The sequence below is a fragment of the Haliotis asinina genome, chromosome 2, assembly GCF_037392515.1.
Source record: "Haliotis asinina isolate JCU_RB_2024 chromosome 2, JCU_Hal_asi_v2, whole genome shotgun sequence".
Taxonomy (NCBI): Eukaryota; Metazoa; Mollusca; class Gastropoda; order Lepetellida; family Haliotidae; genus Haliotis; species Haliotis asinina.
In genome coordinates, this window is record NC_090281.1 from 88702138 (window position 1) to 88719846 (window position 17709).

At 42.1% G+C, this 17709-nt stretch overlaps 1 long non-coding RNA gene across 1 annotated transcript; it reads right to left on the reverse strand.

Annotated features, from left to right (window-relative positions):
• Positions 1-720: 720 nt before the first annotated feature.
• Positions 721-16585, reverse strand: LOC137272978 (uncharacterized). The gene is made up of 3 exons (XR_010956116.1): positions 16466-16585; positions 2073-2265; positions 721-1511 (listed from the first exon to the last, which is right to left on the reverse strand). It is a non-coding gene; the product is annotated as an uncharacterized lncRNA (long non-coding RNA).
• Positions 16586-17709: the final 1124 nt, after the last annotated feature.

Genomic DNA, 17709 nt, shown 5'->3' on the forward strand with positions numbered 1-17709 from the left:
TAACAGACCAGCGGCAGTTACATTTTGTCGTTTAAAGGCATATCGTAAAACACATATACCTATGAATGCTGTTCAAGTCACGTTGTGGAGAGAGGAGATCAAAGAACACACTAAATTTGCGTCAAGCACACCAAAAGTTCCATTTACGTTAGGGTATAAACGACCTCATCACGTTTACATTAACAGGTAAAAATCAAATTATACGGTGTTCCCATACTTCTTGGTGGTAGCACAATTATATTTCCCTAGTCAAGACTCCTCTCTAGTACATGATGTCGTTGCAGTTGTTATATTGTGTAATTGTTTGGGGTTCCAAACTGGATAAAAACGCCAAAGACTAGATCGCTGTTGCGAGCCGCCCCCACCTCTACTACAACCACAACAACATATTGTGTTACGGCAACTACTGGCACTGCTGCCTTTGTGGACAATCAGTAGCTAATGATGCGACATAAAATGCCTGCTCACACATTCATTGCCCATCTTACTCCCCCAACAACCACAGGTTGTACGACTTTGTGCATTGCTGTCCTCCAAATGTTTCTGTCTCCGGTCACAGTCTTACTTCTGAAACCATTTTTTTACAAACGACAAACATTTCTATCCAAACAAAAGATTAAAATATGTTTCCTTCCGTTCCTTCATCTTTCTCCGAGAACGTTAATCTTTGCTCTTTGATCCAAACTATCGATTTGCACTAAAAATCAGTGAATAGCAAGACCCAGTTGAATACATTTATTGTTCCATAACCAAACAATGGGTAAATCTTTTGATGATGTTTTCTATTAATGGCCCCTTCCTGTGTGCTGCTGATTAGTGATTGCAGTCACTACAACGTCCGTATGTTTGTACAGGACAGACTTTGATGTAGCCGCTGGTTGATTGGTTGTCGGTTACTTTAATCAGATATGATGTTTTTATTAAGGGGCAGCACATATGGCCTGACTGTCTTACCTTAAAAACACTCTTCCTCCAGGTTGTTACCTGCTGAGTAAATATTTCTAGCAAATATTGTTGTTGTATGGAACGTGTTACATCTTTGATGATGGCAAGATATATCTAAGCCTGAAGATCTACTAATACGGTAAGAAAGGATAGACTTTATTATCACGAGGGAAACTAAAAAACACAGATAAATTAAATTGGAATAGTTTACGATGTAAGAAAACATATAGCAGTGGGTCAGTTTAAGACATTGCCTTGAATTATATCCAGTCTATGTAAGAATAGATAACAATAAGCCGCATCACGTATATACCCTCAGAAAGTGTGTGGCATTTCCCTGGTCTCAGAACACATTTCATGGCAACAGCAAACAACTTTGTTGAATGTAGTCGGGGCGGCGTGTGAGGAAGGACGTCAGTGACACAACTTTAGCACAAGCGAATTATGCACAGTTTCCGTGACTATTTACATGATAATAAGCTTAGGTTGAGAAGGATGTTGACTGGCGGGATGATACGGTCAGAGTCACCGCGACCCGCGTTCACCGCTTACATCGATGACTGCATCTGCAAAACAGCAACCACATCATCCAACTCCAGGAACAAAAGCAGCCTACGAGTAGTTACAGCAAACACTATAATCCAACGTAACAGCTACACCCGCCAACACCACCCCACATCAGTTACACCCGCCAACACCACCCACATCAGCTACTCCCGCCAATAACAACCCTCGTCAGCCACACTCGCCAACAACACGCCATGTCAGCTACACCCGCCAACACCACCCCACATCAGCTACACCCGCCAATAACAACCCTCGTCAGCCACACTCGCCAACAACACCCACATCAGCTACACCCGCCAACACCACCCACATCAGCTACACCCGCCAATAACAACCCTCGTCAGCTACACCCGCCAATAACACCCCACATCAGCTACACCCGCCAATAACAACCCTCGTCAGCCACACTCGCCAACAACACCCCATGTCAGCTACACCCGCCAGCAACACCCCACGTCAGCTACACCCGCCAGCAACACCCCACGTCCGCTGCATCCGACAATAACACCCCACATCACAAACAGCAACCAACACCATCAAAGGTCAGTTACAGATCTTACCGTAGGCACTGATTGTACAATCTTATGAAAGTCTGAAGGGACGATGGGAGTAGCCCGGTGGTTAATGCTTTCACTCTTGAGTCTGAGGACCCTGGAGGTCCCCACTTGGGCACAATGTGTCAAGCCGATTTCTGCAATATGGCTAAACCGACGTAAAACCTTAGTCACTCCTGCACTCACTCATTGTAACAATCTGCAATGTAATAATGATAGAAGTTATACGAAACATGATCTTAAGAGAAGTCTTGAGTATAAAACGTTTAAAAAAATCATATCGATACCAAATAAAGCGATTTATGGTAAAGTTGTCCTGACTGTTATGCTTATAAAAAAATAAAAGTAAATATTGTATTTTTTCCAAAAATACTTTAAATCAGCAGTTCCAATTAAATTGCTCCGAACTGCCTCACTTAACATGTGTACATTATAAATTCGTATCGACACCGTTTAGTTTTCTCGCTATGTGCATATTTACCACGGAGATAGATGTAGGTTGTCTGACCGTGTCTATACACGCCAGGTTCATGTTCTACTTTACGAAGGCATTTTGTAACATTTTGTAATTAATGTCAAGGTTCATGCAAGACCGAGGCTTTACCGATAACATACACAATAAAACGTCAACAAAAACATCTTAGGAATGTATGCCACAGGGATAGTTTAAACCCCGAGACATTCCTCACCCAGTGAGTTCAAGGGATATCGCTAAACATAGCTCCCTTTTCACAAGGCTTAAGATTGTTAAAGAATCATTTTATTCACTTCCTTGTAGCTCGAGACACAAGGTCACATTCTTTCTGAGACGACGGGTTAACGAAACGTATTAGAGTTATCTCCCCTTGACCACTAAAAGGCCGTGGGAACAGTCCCCAGTTCTTTGAATCATATCGCGAACCGTGAAAATAGATTTCTTGGAAGAGAGCCAGAAATGAGACATCGAGTAAGATTGATTTCAGTATCGATTGTAATGTACCGTTCATACATGTCAACAAAGATCGAATATAGAGGTGCGGGTATGGTGTCAATTTCAATGAAAATGTTAAATTCATTTCATGCGTCCTTAGACCAAATGAAAGCAGCATGCAAGCATTGAGGTGTAATTTCGCGTCGATTAGGACAGGTGTCTGAGGTAAACCCGCATTTCCAGAGGGTGTGATTCACACACTGACTAATGGACATATAGAGTGGTAGGCATTGAGTCGGGGTGACCTTATGTGAACCGTATATATGACTAGACCCTGGAATCCAAAGTATTTTACGTTGTAGTAACACCATGAGTCACGCCACTAGGGGCACTTCAACTATGCGTATAGGTAATGACATGCATATATGTACACTTGATGTACACTATTCGTGGCAAATAACAAACACGAACAGACTGAAGCGTGTCAGAACCACGCCTTTACTCATATTTATGATTCAAACAAAACTTATACCTGCGTAGAAAATATATTAATTTATTCGTAAACGATACTTACAGACATAATAATTTATGTAGGTGTGTAATACTATCAAATTATCGATTTTGGTAACAATATTGGGCCGTGTAATCAACAGTGCTAAGTTACTTTCGGTTTGGTTAATAATGGCCGACTTTCAAACCTACGTCTTTATTGAACTTCTGTCTGAACATTTATTAACGTAACTCTTCACTTAAATGAATCGTAGTTTTACGACATAAATTTATTTGTGTGTTTTGGGCCTTTTGATCATTTGAAAGGATGTAAGTAAATAGCATATTATTGTTTTAAAGGCTAAAAAAACAAACGATAACCTGCTTCCTGCAATGCATATTTAAATAATCCATTATTATGAATAAATCATAGAAATTTGTTAAACCTGTGTAAAAACATATTCATAAACAAAGCCCAACTGGAATTGCAACTTTACTCTATACACCATCACAAGGGTACAACAGCATGAGCATCGACCTACACACTTGGGAGCCGGTGACATGTGCCAAACAAGTCGGACCACCCGATTCCGTTAGTCCCCTCTTACAACAAGTCTGATCACCCGATTCCGTTAGTCCCCTCTTACAACAAGTCTGACCACCCGATTCCGTTAGTCCCTTCTTACAAGTCTGGGTTACAGAAGACCAATTCTAGCCCAGATCTTTCAATAAGAAAACAAATGGGACAAAAATGAACATCCATTGAGGAGCCTGTGCATGTGTTTTGGAGACGTGACACCAGCGGTAGGATAAACTCACGTTGCGGACACACAGATGAGTATTGTCAGCATTTCACAGGGATCTATTTATTCATGATAAGGTTTACACTGCTGTGATATCGACAAATGAGGGAAAAAACAAAAACAAAACATTTATTGACAGTCAGCTTCTTTATTGCAATGTGTACGACGTATCGGTGTTGGTGAAAAACTTGCTTGATAACAGAAACGTCGCACTAATTGGAATAAAGTTGACTTTACACAGAACGTGGGTTTCCTTCACCTATAGAACCTCTAAAATGTCTCTCAATGAAAATATGGAAATGGGTTTTTCGCTTGTATTTATTTATAAACTGTAGGCAATAAACATATCGATACGGTGAACCTGATGTTCACGCGCACGTGCACGCGCACGCGCACGCACAAACACTCATATACTTATGACTTTTATATAAATACCTGGCGCAAGAACGAAGGTACAGCTGATCTTCTGTGTATGCTTTAATATAAATAACCTATCTGTAGCGAAATGTACATTCTTTTCAATTTAATGACGTTTTGGCTATTCATAGCTAAAGGACTTGCCAGTATTTCGATTTCTTTCTTGTAAATATTCAATGAAATTCCGAGTCTGTTTGTCAAATGTAATGTTTTACGCTAAATCAATAAACATTAGACACGAATAGACCTTTGCCTGATTCGGTGCAACTACAATCAATTTAATCCATGTAATTGCATTGCGCAGCTCTTAATAGACCTATGTTTTTTGACTGGAGTTATTGCCGGACAGCGCTCACGGACGTGCGCAGTCGGTGCAATTCGAACATCCATGTTGAAGGATTACGAAAACATGACTAAAAATAAGGTGGGAACTATGTATAATACATTAATGTAATCCTATTGGTAGCTTAATTACGTATTTGGAGTCATCACTGAAGACCGTGACATTTGTAGAGGCATGTTCTAATTGAACAGATGGGAACACGCTCACATGGCGTTGTCAGCTAACGGTGGAATGTAGGTAAGAAACACAACATGTCTGAATTTAATGGTCTAATTACATAAGGTAGTATGTATCATTGGGGATACAAATGTTTATCTGATCAGTTCAACGGCAATACTATTAGCATCCCTCACCCATCAGTATATCATTATTACTGTTTCTCTGTTCGCGCTGTCCACACGTTGATCGCGCGTCTTTGTGACCGGCTAGTCTAGTGGGTACATGTTCTCTGGTTGTGAATATAACCGGGTTCTGATCCAAACATGTTTACAGTCCTTTGTCAGTATATAAGGCAACTGAAAGCAGACTAAATCCCCTTCATTCACTCACTTATCCTTCCTTCCTTCCTTCATTCATTCATTCACAAAAACTTAATTAATTCATTCATTCTTCCTTGTGTAATTTTGACAATTAACCCTGCGTTATTGTTATACCGAGTGAGTGAGTGAGTGAGTGAGCTAATATTTAACGTCAAACCGTGTTATAAAGAAGCTGCGGGAAATACAAGGCACATTTCCCCAGAAATTTGTTTAAATTGGACAACATCACCTAAAACTCTAGCTGCCAGATAAACCGGCGCTCCGAGTCTAAGGAGAAAGGGAGATTGCAAGGCACATTTACAACCACAACACAATGGGGAATTAATGGATAATACCGAATGTTTTGTTTGTCTGTCATAAACATGCTACAACTGCCCCTTTGCCCTGTGCCACAATCACCTGCACACATATCCAGTTTCACAAGCAGCTGTTTCCACGGCAACAATTTACGACATATTCAAGAATGGGATCAGTTCCGTCAAAACTATTCTTGTAAATAATTAATTGTGTATAACCCTAACAATGCAATCTTCAAATGGATCTCTGTGTCAAACACAACGCAGTCAAATCACTTCTTCACCATGATAATATATTAGAATTGTTTTATTCAGTAGATTCAATAAATGAAGAAATTGATAGACAAAACCAGTGACCAATCAGGCACATATCCACAATGCTTCGATTACGCGCTCAAGTGACTGAGACACTTGTGAGCGACCCATTAGAGCTGTATGTGGTCCCAAGTCGATAACACAAGTCATCCGGCAGTTATATAATGAAGAAATCACAGCACATACAAACCTGGAACACTATTTTTTATCATTTTCAAAGATTTTTAAACCGACTAATGAATGATAAGCATTATGTCTAAACATTTCCTTCTTGAACGGTATGGTGCCTTCTCCATAAAAACTGCGTGGGAGCAGAGTTTAAGATGGTGCTGAAGACGCGCCGTGTATGTGGTCTGCGTTCGTTGATGTGTGCTTGTTAGAAAAAGAGAGAAATGTAACGTCAACGAGTGCACAGGCACATCACGACTCCCCGTCTTTGTATCAGGCCAGTTTAAACAGAAATACCTGTTTCTCGTATTTCTTTTCCCAAAAGTTTGGACGAGGGGATTTTTTACTCTTTATAACCTTATGTTATAAACTTCTCTTTGCACCCTTGCTTCTAAAGTTTTAGTTGAGCTGAGTTTTACGCGGGAGAGAGAGATAAAGAGAGAGAAAGAGAGAGAAAGAGAGAGAGAGAAATGTTTTAGCCATATAGCGAGGAGAACATGCATGCATGGGCATTATAACTATAGATTTTAGGTTTAAAAGGTTAAATCCTTCTGGTTTATATAATTTTGAAGCATTTTTGTTAATCCCATTATTGAGAAATAGAAAATGTTATAGCACCAATTTTTAAAGCACGAAATTCTAGTTTTTTCATGGTGTAGGGGTAGCCTAATGGTTAAAGTGCTCGCTCGGAACAACGATAACCCCGATTCGATTCCCCACATGGGTACAATGACTGAAACCCAGTTCTGCTGTCCCGCGCTCTGATATTGCTGGACGTTTTGCAAATAGCGGCCTAAAACCATACTCATTCACTCTAAAGTTAAACGAGGCTTTTCTCTGTTAGACGCTTCCGCCTTATTTCCCACTCCTGACTCAAGGATAGAACTGAGAAGAGGTTGGGGATCCAACCAATGGGGTGGTCAGATTTTGCCTTTGAATAATACCCTATGTGCAAAATTCCAAAATGCTAATAAAAGCATTACAAAATATGATTAATTTAACAGTGCTAAAATATATATTATGAGTCTGGATTTTGCGAACATGCCTTAAATTCCGCTTATTTTTGTCATTATTAGTGTTTAACGAGTACCTATGTACAACATTCATATTCATAATAGGATACAGATTGTAGAATCGATCGCTACAGTGCAATTTAGAATATTTTTATTAACTTGTACAATGACTTATTGATTACATATTTAAAAGGCATAAATGTAATATAGACACACATTATTTAGTGCACTGGTTCATCGATTAACAGTGTAAATGTAAAATAAATGTTGCCATTGATTAATTAATTACCTGCACATATTGATTAATCATTCCAAGATGAAATATACACATGTATTTATCTTTGAAGGATAGCGGGATATGTTATGTAAATATATAATCCTGGACCAACAGCCGTCTGAGTTTTGTATTTTACGGGAGAAAATCATCATCATTTGAATCCTTATCAAATTAAATCAACGTTTCAATCTTTTAAAAGCCACCCACCCTTTATCATATCAACACAATGCACACAAGATTCGGCTGTATGGAGTGATGCCAGCAGTCTAGGTCATGTTGACCTGGGTCAAACTGTATTTTGGCAGGTCAGGGAACATAACAAGTCGACTTAATCAATACCCATGTTCCGATTGAGGAACTTGAACTATCAACGTGTCTACATTGTCTCAACACTGCGGGGCATTCGGACATGATAGCTTAACATAATTATGACATTATGCTAAATTTGTGTTTGATTATTTGGCAAGCTTTGTTTGGAGCGAGGCGTAGAGGTTGCACAAGCATATGTTTGATCGGGAAGGTCACTAGTGTAGAAATTGCTTGAAGAGGCGGCTGTCTGAATTATATAGTGTGCTGAGTCGATGACAGTGCGTTGCTGATCCTAAAATAACTGGAGGTGCCGTGGATGTTCAAATGTCTGGTAATACATTAAGGAACGGTCATCGACTTGCATGTCTCGCCATACAGCGGTACTGTATCACTTACTTGTTCCTTTCTAGTCGATTTCCCAAGTCGCGACACTTAACGACCTCTATTTAAAACAAACACACACACACACACACACACACACACACACACACACACACACACACACACACATATACACACACAAACAAACAAACAAGGAGAATCAATTAATATCGACAAATGTATTATTTAGAACATATGAAATCGAAAAAAAACCCGAAAGCTTTAATCCCAACCGACCCTCATCACAGTGTCTCATTTCCTACGGGGATTATTTCCATGTGCATGGCTTACCAGTCGCCACTCACGCCGATCCACACCTCATCAATACCTCCATCACCCTGGTGCAATACACTCAGCACCTCCCTCCCCTCCCCACCTCCACCCACATTTTCCTCATCAATTCAGTATACGTCATGGATCTACTCTTCCTAAAAAAAACCTCCCACCACGATCACCCTGGTGCAATACACTCAGCACATCCCTCCCCTCCCCACCTCCACCCACATTTTCCTCATCAATTCAGTATACGTCATGGATCTACTCTTCCTAAAAAAACCCCTCCCACCACGATCACCCTGGTGCAATACACTCAGCACCTCCCTCCCCTCCCCACCTCCACCCACATTTTCCTCATCAATTCAGTATACGTCCTGGATCTACTCTTCCTAAAAAATACCCTCCCACCACGATCACCCTGGTGCAATACACTCAGCACCTCCCTCCCCTCCCCACCTCCACCCACATTTTCCTCATCAATTCAGTATACGTCCTGGATCTACTCTTCCAAAAAAAACCCCCTCCCACCACGATCACCCTGGTGCAATACACTCAGCACCTCCCTCCCCTCCCCACCTCCACCCACATTTTCCTCATCAATTCAGTATACGTCATGCATCTACTCTCCCTAAAACCCCTCTAAACCTGCACCACGGACCAACCCTCCTGAGCGCCCCTAATATACCACCATGGAACTTCAGAGCTCCCCTGCATAGTCCCGGCCTCCTCTACCCCCACCCCACCCCACTCCTCACAAACTCCACCACGCCTACATTCGGAGAAGACTATAGTATTGTATGATGTAGTTTATTCTGGGTCTGTTCTGTTGAATAAACACGGCCTTCGGTTTTGTGTTGCGTAATGTCAACATAAGAAACGTTTTACATTTGTACAAATCCTGACCGGGTTTTTCATGTTTGATTTAGCTCACGTGTCATATCGGGCATGCATGTACATAGACTGAGCAAAATTAAAGGACTACACTAGATATCTTAAATATTCTGCCAGTTAGTCGAGTGAAAGTGTTCAGACTGCATGAAGTCCGAGTACGAATATACTCTAAGCATATCAAAAACAGAGCCAGTGCCAGGGTGGTCAGTTTGTAGCCCGTTAAACACTGTACACAGCAATACTCAAACAGTATGACAGTAATATATTACTGGTTTGAACCTGTTTAACCAGTGACTGATACCATAAGCAGCTATTTGCGATTTCACGAAGTACGACAAGCATAGGTTTCGAAGGACTTAGGAGCACTAATTACCCAGGAGTTCCTAAAGAGTAATCTCGACTGAAGCCGAAGACTTCGCATGTAGGCACGCTTCATGGATGTCGAATTAACATTCTCTTACTATCGGTATAAGTCAGCTGGTTGTGTTTAACGCATCTGTTTGCAATTTTTTTGCAGTATCACACATTTCATATAGACAAGTAGACGATTCGATCATACGATCAACGATCAACGGATCCTAGTACTGTCAAGGGACGTAATTCTGAAAACGAACATTGGTGTGCTTGAGTGCACAGTTTGTGTTGTTCTGCTGTGTTTGGTGTCACCCCTCTCACTATATCCTTTATCTTACACATAATTATCTAATTATGACCCTCCATCGTAGATAAGAGGAATCACATTGTTTTACGTCATAACTTCTGGCAGTACATTGAAGAGATCGTCTATAATGAAACTGTTGCATCCTTACATCGCTTTGTCCTATTAAAGTACAAATGAAAATAACCAACATTTCATGTTTGTGTGAATACTGGGGTGATCTCATTTTCATCAAGGATGTTTTCGTCGACTGGTAGCTTATCGTTCTGGAGAAGGTTCAGCTGCACGCAGCTGGTGAACCGTGCGTGGGTGCAGGAACAGACAGGGGGTCAGTGTAAACAGAATTCACGCTTGTTATTGTGACTAGGCACAAAGCGTTTTCTTCTGCAGTATCTAGTTGTAGACATGTGAGATATATGGATGGAGGGTGTTGGAGACATGTGGGAGAGGGACGGGTGAAGGGTGCTGGAAATATGTGGGAGAAATGGGTGGAGGGTGCTGGAGACATGTGGGAGAAATGAATGGAGGGTGCTGGAGACATGTCGGAGATACGGGTGGAGTGTGCTGGAGACATGTGGGGAATACGGGTGGCGGGTGCTGAGACATGTGAGAAATACTATGCAAGTAACATATACGGTTGACACACGTGACAGACACGGGTGTACGAAACTGTGAGAGATATGGATGAAGGGTGTTATTTACACATATAATAGTGTCGGGTAGACAGGCGACAGGTATAGCCAAGGATACTGTAGTCAGATGTATATAGTTTTTTGAAGTGTAAACGCAAGTGCGAAATACTGGTGTAGGAATCTGCACTATACATGAGAACTGCGAGTGCAGGATACACAAGTGTGAGAAATGCAGGTGTGGGGTACCACTTTTAGCACTGTTTTGTATTAGGGTGTTGGCTGAAAACGCGTTACATACGACCGCACGCATATACCTTGCTTTTTTTCCACTCCGATTATTACGTAAGGCTATCTCACTATTGCTATATGATATCGTTGACTCGCCCAACTAACTGAACTCATTCAGTCAACCCACAACACTCACTTAACTCTGCTAACTCACTAAACCCAAAACACTCACCAAACTCACTCAACTCATACAGCTGACTCAAGTAACCCTCCTCACTGAACTCACTCAACTCATTCATATGATTCAAGCCGCTAAACTAACCCACCATACCAAACTCACTCAACTCATTAAACTCACTCAAGTCACTGAACTAACGCACCTCACTCAACTCATTCAACTGACACAAGTCACTGAATTAACCCTCCTCACCATATTCACTCAACTCATCCAACTCACTCAGGTCAATGAACTAACCCACATCACTCAACTCACTCAACTCACTCAACTCACCCAACTCATTCAAGTTACTCAACTAACACTCCTCACCAAACTCACTCAATTCATCCAACTCACTCAAGTCACTGAACTAACTCTCCCCACCAAACTCACTCAATGCATTACTCTCACTCAAGTCACTGAGATAACCAACCTCACCAAATTCACTCAACTCGTCAAACTCACTCAAGTCACTGAACTAACCCACCTCGCTCAACTCACTCATCTAACTGACTCATGTCACTGAACTAACCCATCTCACCAATCCACGCAGCTCATTCATTCGATTCAAGTCACTGAAGTAACCCTCATCACAAAACTCACTCGAGTCACTGAACTAACCCTTCTCAAAGAACTCAATCAACTCATCCACCTCACTCAAATCACTGAACTAACCCTCCTCAACGAACTCACTCAACTTATTCACTTCATTCAAGTCACTAAACTAAATCACCTCACCAAACCACTAACTCATTCATTTGATTCAAGCCATTGAAATAACCCTCCTCACCAAAATCACTCAACTAACCCCCCTCAGCTAACAAAGTCAACTCATCCTACACACTCAAGCCACTAAACTAACCCTACTCACCTAACTCACTCAACTCATCCAACTTACTCAGGTCACTGAACTAACCCACCTCACCAAATTCACTCAAGTCATTCAACTCACTCAAGCCACTGAACTAACCCTCCTCACCAAACTCATCCACCTCACTCAAGTCACTAAACTAACCACCTCACTCAACTCATTCAGCTGACTCAAGTCACTGAACTAAACCTCCTCATCGAACACACTCAACTCATTCAACCCACTCAAGTCACTAAACTAACCCACCTCACGAAACACACTCAACTCATTCAACTCACTCAACTCGCTCAACTCATTCATTTGATTCAAGTTGCTGAACTAACCCTCCTCACCGAAAACACCCAACTCATTCAACTGACTCAAGTCACTGAACTAAACATCCTCACCGAACACACAACTCATTCAACTGACTCAGGTCACTCAGCTAATCCATTTCACCATCTCATGTCACGCTGGAAACTCAATTAATCCATGTCACTCACCAACACCAACTCAGCTAACTAATCAAACTCACTCAACTCACGATACGGCTGAGGTATTGTCGCTGTGACGTTAACACACTCACTCACCTTAACTCTCCCACCTCAAATCAATTTATAAACCCCACTCGTCTCATCCAACGCACTCATCTCCACTAACTTACCCACCACACTCAACTCACGATATGGCTGAGGTATTGTCGCTGTGACGTTAACACACTCACTCACCTTAACTCTCCCACCTCAAATCAATTTACAAACCCCACTCGTCTCATCCAACGCACTCATCTCCACTAACTTACCCACCACACTCAACTCACGATATGGCTGAGGTATTGTCGCTGTGACGTTAACACACTCACTCACCTTAACTCTCCCACCTTAATCACTTTACAAACCCCACTCGTCTCATCCAACGCACTCATCTCCACTAACTTACCCACCACACTCAACTCACGATACGGCTGAGGTTTTGTCGCTGTGACGTTAACACACTCACTCACCTTAACTCTCCCACCTCAATCACTTTACAAACCCCACTCGTCTCTTCTCACAGTTAAATCAAATCACACAACTCACCCATCTCATCCAACGCACTCATCTCCACTAACTTACCCACCACACTCAACTCACGATATGGCTGAGGTATTGTCGCTGTGACGTTAACACACTCACTCACCTTAACTCTCCCACCTCAATCACTTTACAAACCCCACTCGTCTCATCCAACGCACTCATCTCCACTAACTTACCCACCACACTCAACTCACGATTTGGCTGAGGTATTGTCGCTGTGACGTTAACACACTCACTCACCTTAACTCTCCCACCTCAATCACTTTACAAACCCCACTCGTCTCATCCAACGCACTCATCTCCACTAACTTACCCACCACACTCAACTCACGATATGGCTGAGGTATTGTCGCTGTGACGTTAACACACTCACTCACCTTAACTCTCCCACCTCAATCACTTTACAAACCCCACTCGTCTCATCCAACGCACTCATCTCCACTAACTTACCCACCACACTCAACTCACGATATGGCTGAGGTATTGTCGCTGTGACGTTAACACACTCACTCACCTTAACTCTCCCACCTCAATCACTTTACAAACCCCACTCGTCTCATCCAACGCACTCATCTCCACTAGCTTACCCACCACACTCAACTCACGATTTGGCTGAGGTATTGTCGCTGTGACGTTAACACACTCACTCACCTTAACTCTCCCACCTCAAATCAATTTACAAACCCCACTCGTCTCATCCAACGCACTCATCTCCACTAACTTACCCACCACACTCAACTCACGATATGGCTGAGGTATTGTCGCTGTGACGTTAACACACTCACTCACCTTAACTCTCCCATCTCAATCACTTTACAAACCCCACTCGTCTCTTCTCACAGTTAAATCAAATCACACAACTCACCCATCTCATTCAACGCACTCATCTCCACTAACTTACCCACCACACTCAACTCACTCAACTCACCCATCTCTTTCACAGCACTCATCTCATTTAACTCACACAACCCACTTATTCCATTCGACTCACCCACCTCGTCCACCTCATCTCACTCAACCTACACATATCATCCAACTCATTCGCAACAACTAACTCACCAGTTCACTCATCCCATTCAAACTCACAAATTCCACTTATCCCAACAGACCCTCTTAAATCAGTCAACTCAACTCGCCCAACAAAACCATCCGTTGTCATTTCCAGATTTCATAAACACGACACAATCAGATTCGCATTTGGAGTAAATGGGTTGAAGTGGATAGCGAGCGTATTCCCATTAGAATACCTACACCAGACACTGAGTGTGTAACCCATCTCTGATAAGTATGACAGTCAGAACGTCTCGTCTGACAGGATATGTTCAGTGTATTTCCCAGGTCCCCTGTTGGATTAGACGGGCGGTATTGTCATCATGGCTTATTCTGGTCCACATTATCATCACCTGGTGGCCTACTTGAACACAGTACTCTGAAGCCATGCATCTACATCGGTGGGATGTTCCAGAGTTCCCCCAATGTGTGTCAGTAGTAACAGTGCAGGTTTTTCTTTGTATGGTTCACTGTGTATATGTGAGAAATAGGTAGGTTCACTCAGATGCGGTTTGTCGGAAGGTGTTGTGGTCCGGTTGGCTTAGCTGGAGGTACTCACAGAATCAGACTATCCCAAATGGGAAGGTGGTGTGGAATTAGAGGTTCGGTGAGAGGTCACCTGAAATAGGTTCCATATACGACTGTGTGTGAGTCAGTGAGTCAGTGAGTTTAGTTTAACGCCGCATTCAGCAATATTCCAGCTGTATCGCGGTGGTCTGTAAATAGTTGACTTTGGACCAGACAAACCATTGATCAACAGCATGAGCATCGATCTACGCAACTGGGATACGATGACATGTGTCAACCAAATCAGCGAGCCAGACCTCCCGACCCCGATATTCGCCTCTAATTCTCTGTGTGTGCGCGCGCGCCTATGTGCGTATGTGTGGCAGCGTGTGTCTTCGACTCGGCATATTATAACTTTGCAGCGATCTTTCTGCTACCAATGTGACATCGTCCTTTGCTAATAACTAAGGTACCGGGTGTGCTTTGGGATCTGTTTGTGTGGCAGCGTGTGTATGTCCTCTGAAACATGCTAACAAGGAATGTTTTTAAAGAATCAATTACCGACCTATCAAACACATAGACTAATATCTAGTCTCTGAAATGTCATATTTACCGAAAAAAACCATTTCCTAAATTCTAATCATAATATGATAATAAGAAGCCCAGAGACTTGCCACCTAATCTGGACTTGCATGGGCTTACTTGGATACATTTGTTTCAGGTAAGGTAAGACAGACTATCAGATGCACGCTATGGCTTCTGTGCGGCTTTCGCAAACAATTAGAGTTTGTACTAACGATAACAATGTCACTATTGTGTGTTAAAGATGTGTTAAAAATACATCGGCGCCCTCAACGTATGTATCTCTCCAAGTCTATTTATATCGGAGGCTTGTACCAGGTGATGTTGTTTTCTACAAGACGTCACGTACATTGGATGTCTGAACTTCGACTCCGACCATTGGGTTTGGTGCCTTTGATCAACGCAGACCAACTGTACCGCCAGTCACTGATAGTTGGTGCTCACAAATGAAACCTTGGATCCCGCTGTTTGGTATTGCAGGGACAGCATGGCGATCTGTATGCTCTGTGGGAACCAACACACATTTGATGGACTGTCAGTTTATACGGTTGCATCAATCCAGATTGTGAGGTTCATCACATTGTACAGTCCTGCTAATCAGTTCTTACACCCGGGTAAGTCCCCTGAAGATCCGGGTTAGAACTGATCTTCAATAACCCATGTTGGTCGTAAGAGAGGGATCAGGTGGTTAGGTTCGAAGATTTGGTTTGCACATGTCATCGGTTCCTAATTGTGTTTATCGATGCTCATACTGTTGGTCACTGGATTGTCTAGTCCAGGCTCGATTATTTACAGACCGCCGCCATAGAGCCGGGATGTTGCTGAAATCGGCATAAAACTAAACTCACTCACTCCCTACTGTCTACAGAAAAGCCTTGCACAACCGATGACGCAATGGAAACAAAAACATTACAAACACATTACGTTGCCATGGCTACAGATCTGTGATTGTAATAAACCAGTGTCATAATGTTTTGAATGCATGCAAGAACAGTAGAGTTCGATTCTAGAGATGTTCCACACAAACATCTGAAGTATACGGAACGAAGCCTCATTCCAATACGGACAAGTCGAGCAATTCAACAGCTGGTGGTCTTTCGTAATTCGTCATCTGTGTCCTTGAAGAAAAACCCTTTATGATATATAATGAATACATTACAAACGTTAATTACCTTTGTGATCTTCCATTTTAGACTTTTCCTCATTAAGCTGCCCCAATATCCTAGTTTCATCAATATTATCAACAAAGACAGCAAGCTTCTAGTGTCCCTGACGTACATCCCAGCGATAGTATCTTTCGCGAACACGACACTGTAGGTTAGTGTGATATTCACTCGATACCATTTGATATTAAAATATGTAGGTGAAATGTTTCATGTTGGAGGGTGCGAGGGTCAATAGTTTCAGTTAATAAGCCGAATGTTCCGAGGTCGCTGATGGAAGATTTGTGTAACGATGCAAGAAACACATTCAGATTTGTTCTGTTCTTGAATAATCTGGTTATTAATTGGTATGCACAATGTGCACGTCCGTCTAGATGCATGAGAACCAGCCTGACGAAAGTATTGTCTATTGTCTGTAACAACTGGAGAGAAGTAGGACACAAACAATTTGATTCATATTGCATTTGTTCACACGTCTTCGTATGACAGATGATACAGTAATATTGCTTAAGTTCATTTGTCATACGTCCACCAGTTTCAAATGTGTAAAGTGCTTTGACCCTTATACAAAATATATAATACCAAACACAATTTGAAATACAGCACATGGAGTTTTACATCCGTGTATGCATAATATAACTAATATTGCACAGTCATGTATTCCTAACAACATTAGCAAACTGACATATCCCGTGGCATACACACGGCAGGGGCATGTTGGTTGTTTAAGCATACTTGGAGACTGTTCTGAATGCAAGTACATTACAAATGCAATAATAAACAGGAACATTCATCAATGGGCAATGTGAACGTACCACGTTTAATCACTGAATCCGTCGGAGCAGTTGCCCTTGATATAACAGACAGTATATAGTTTGTGGATCCAACATAGGTCCCATGTAACTCTTGAATATGTGGTAAGTTTAGAATACCATATAGGAACATTGCTGAGTGCGTCGTAAAACTAAACTGACTCACTAATGTCATGGAATGGTTTCTTGTTCCCAAGACCTAAACCCGAACGAACATAACGGGTAATGGAAAATGCGACGGATGAATGAACCACAGACCTTCCATGAATTTGGGGAAGCACTCGTCGACAATGGTGACGACATCCTGTTCGAATGTTCCTACACGTTCTCCTGTCCCCGAGGAGACATTGTCGTCTTCACGGTCGCCCCAGTAAGTCATCGTCGTTTTTAAATGTGTTCTGCTCCTACAGTTTTATTGATGTAAAGGTCGCGCTACGGCGT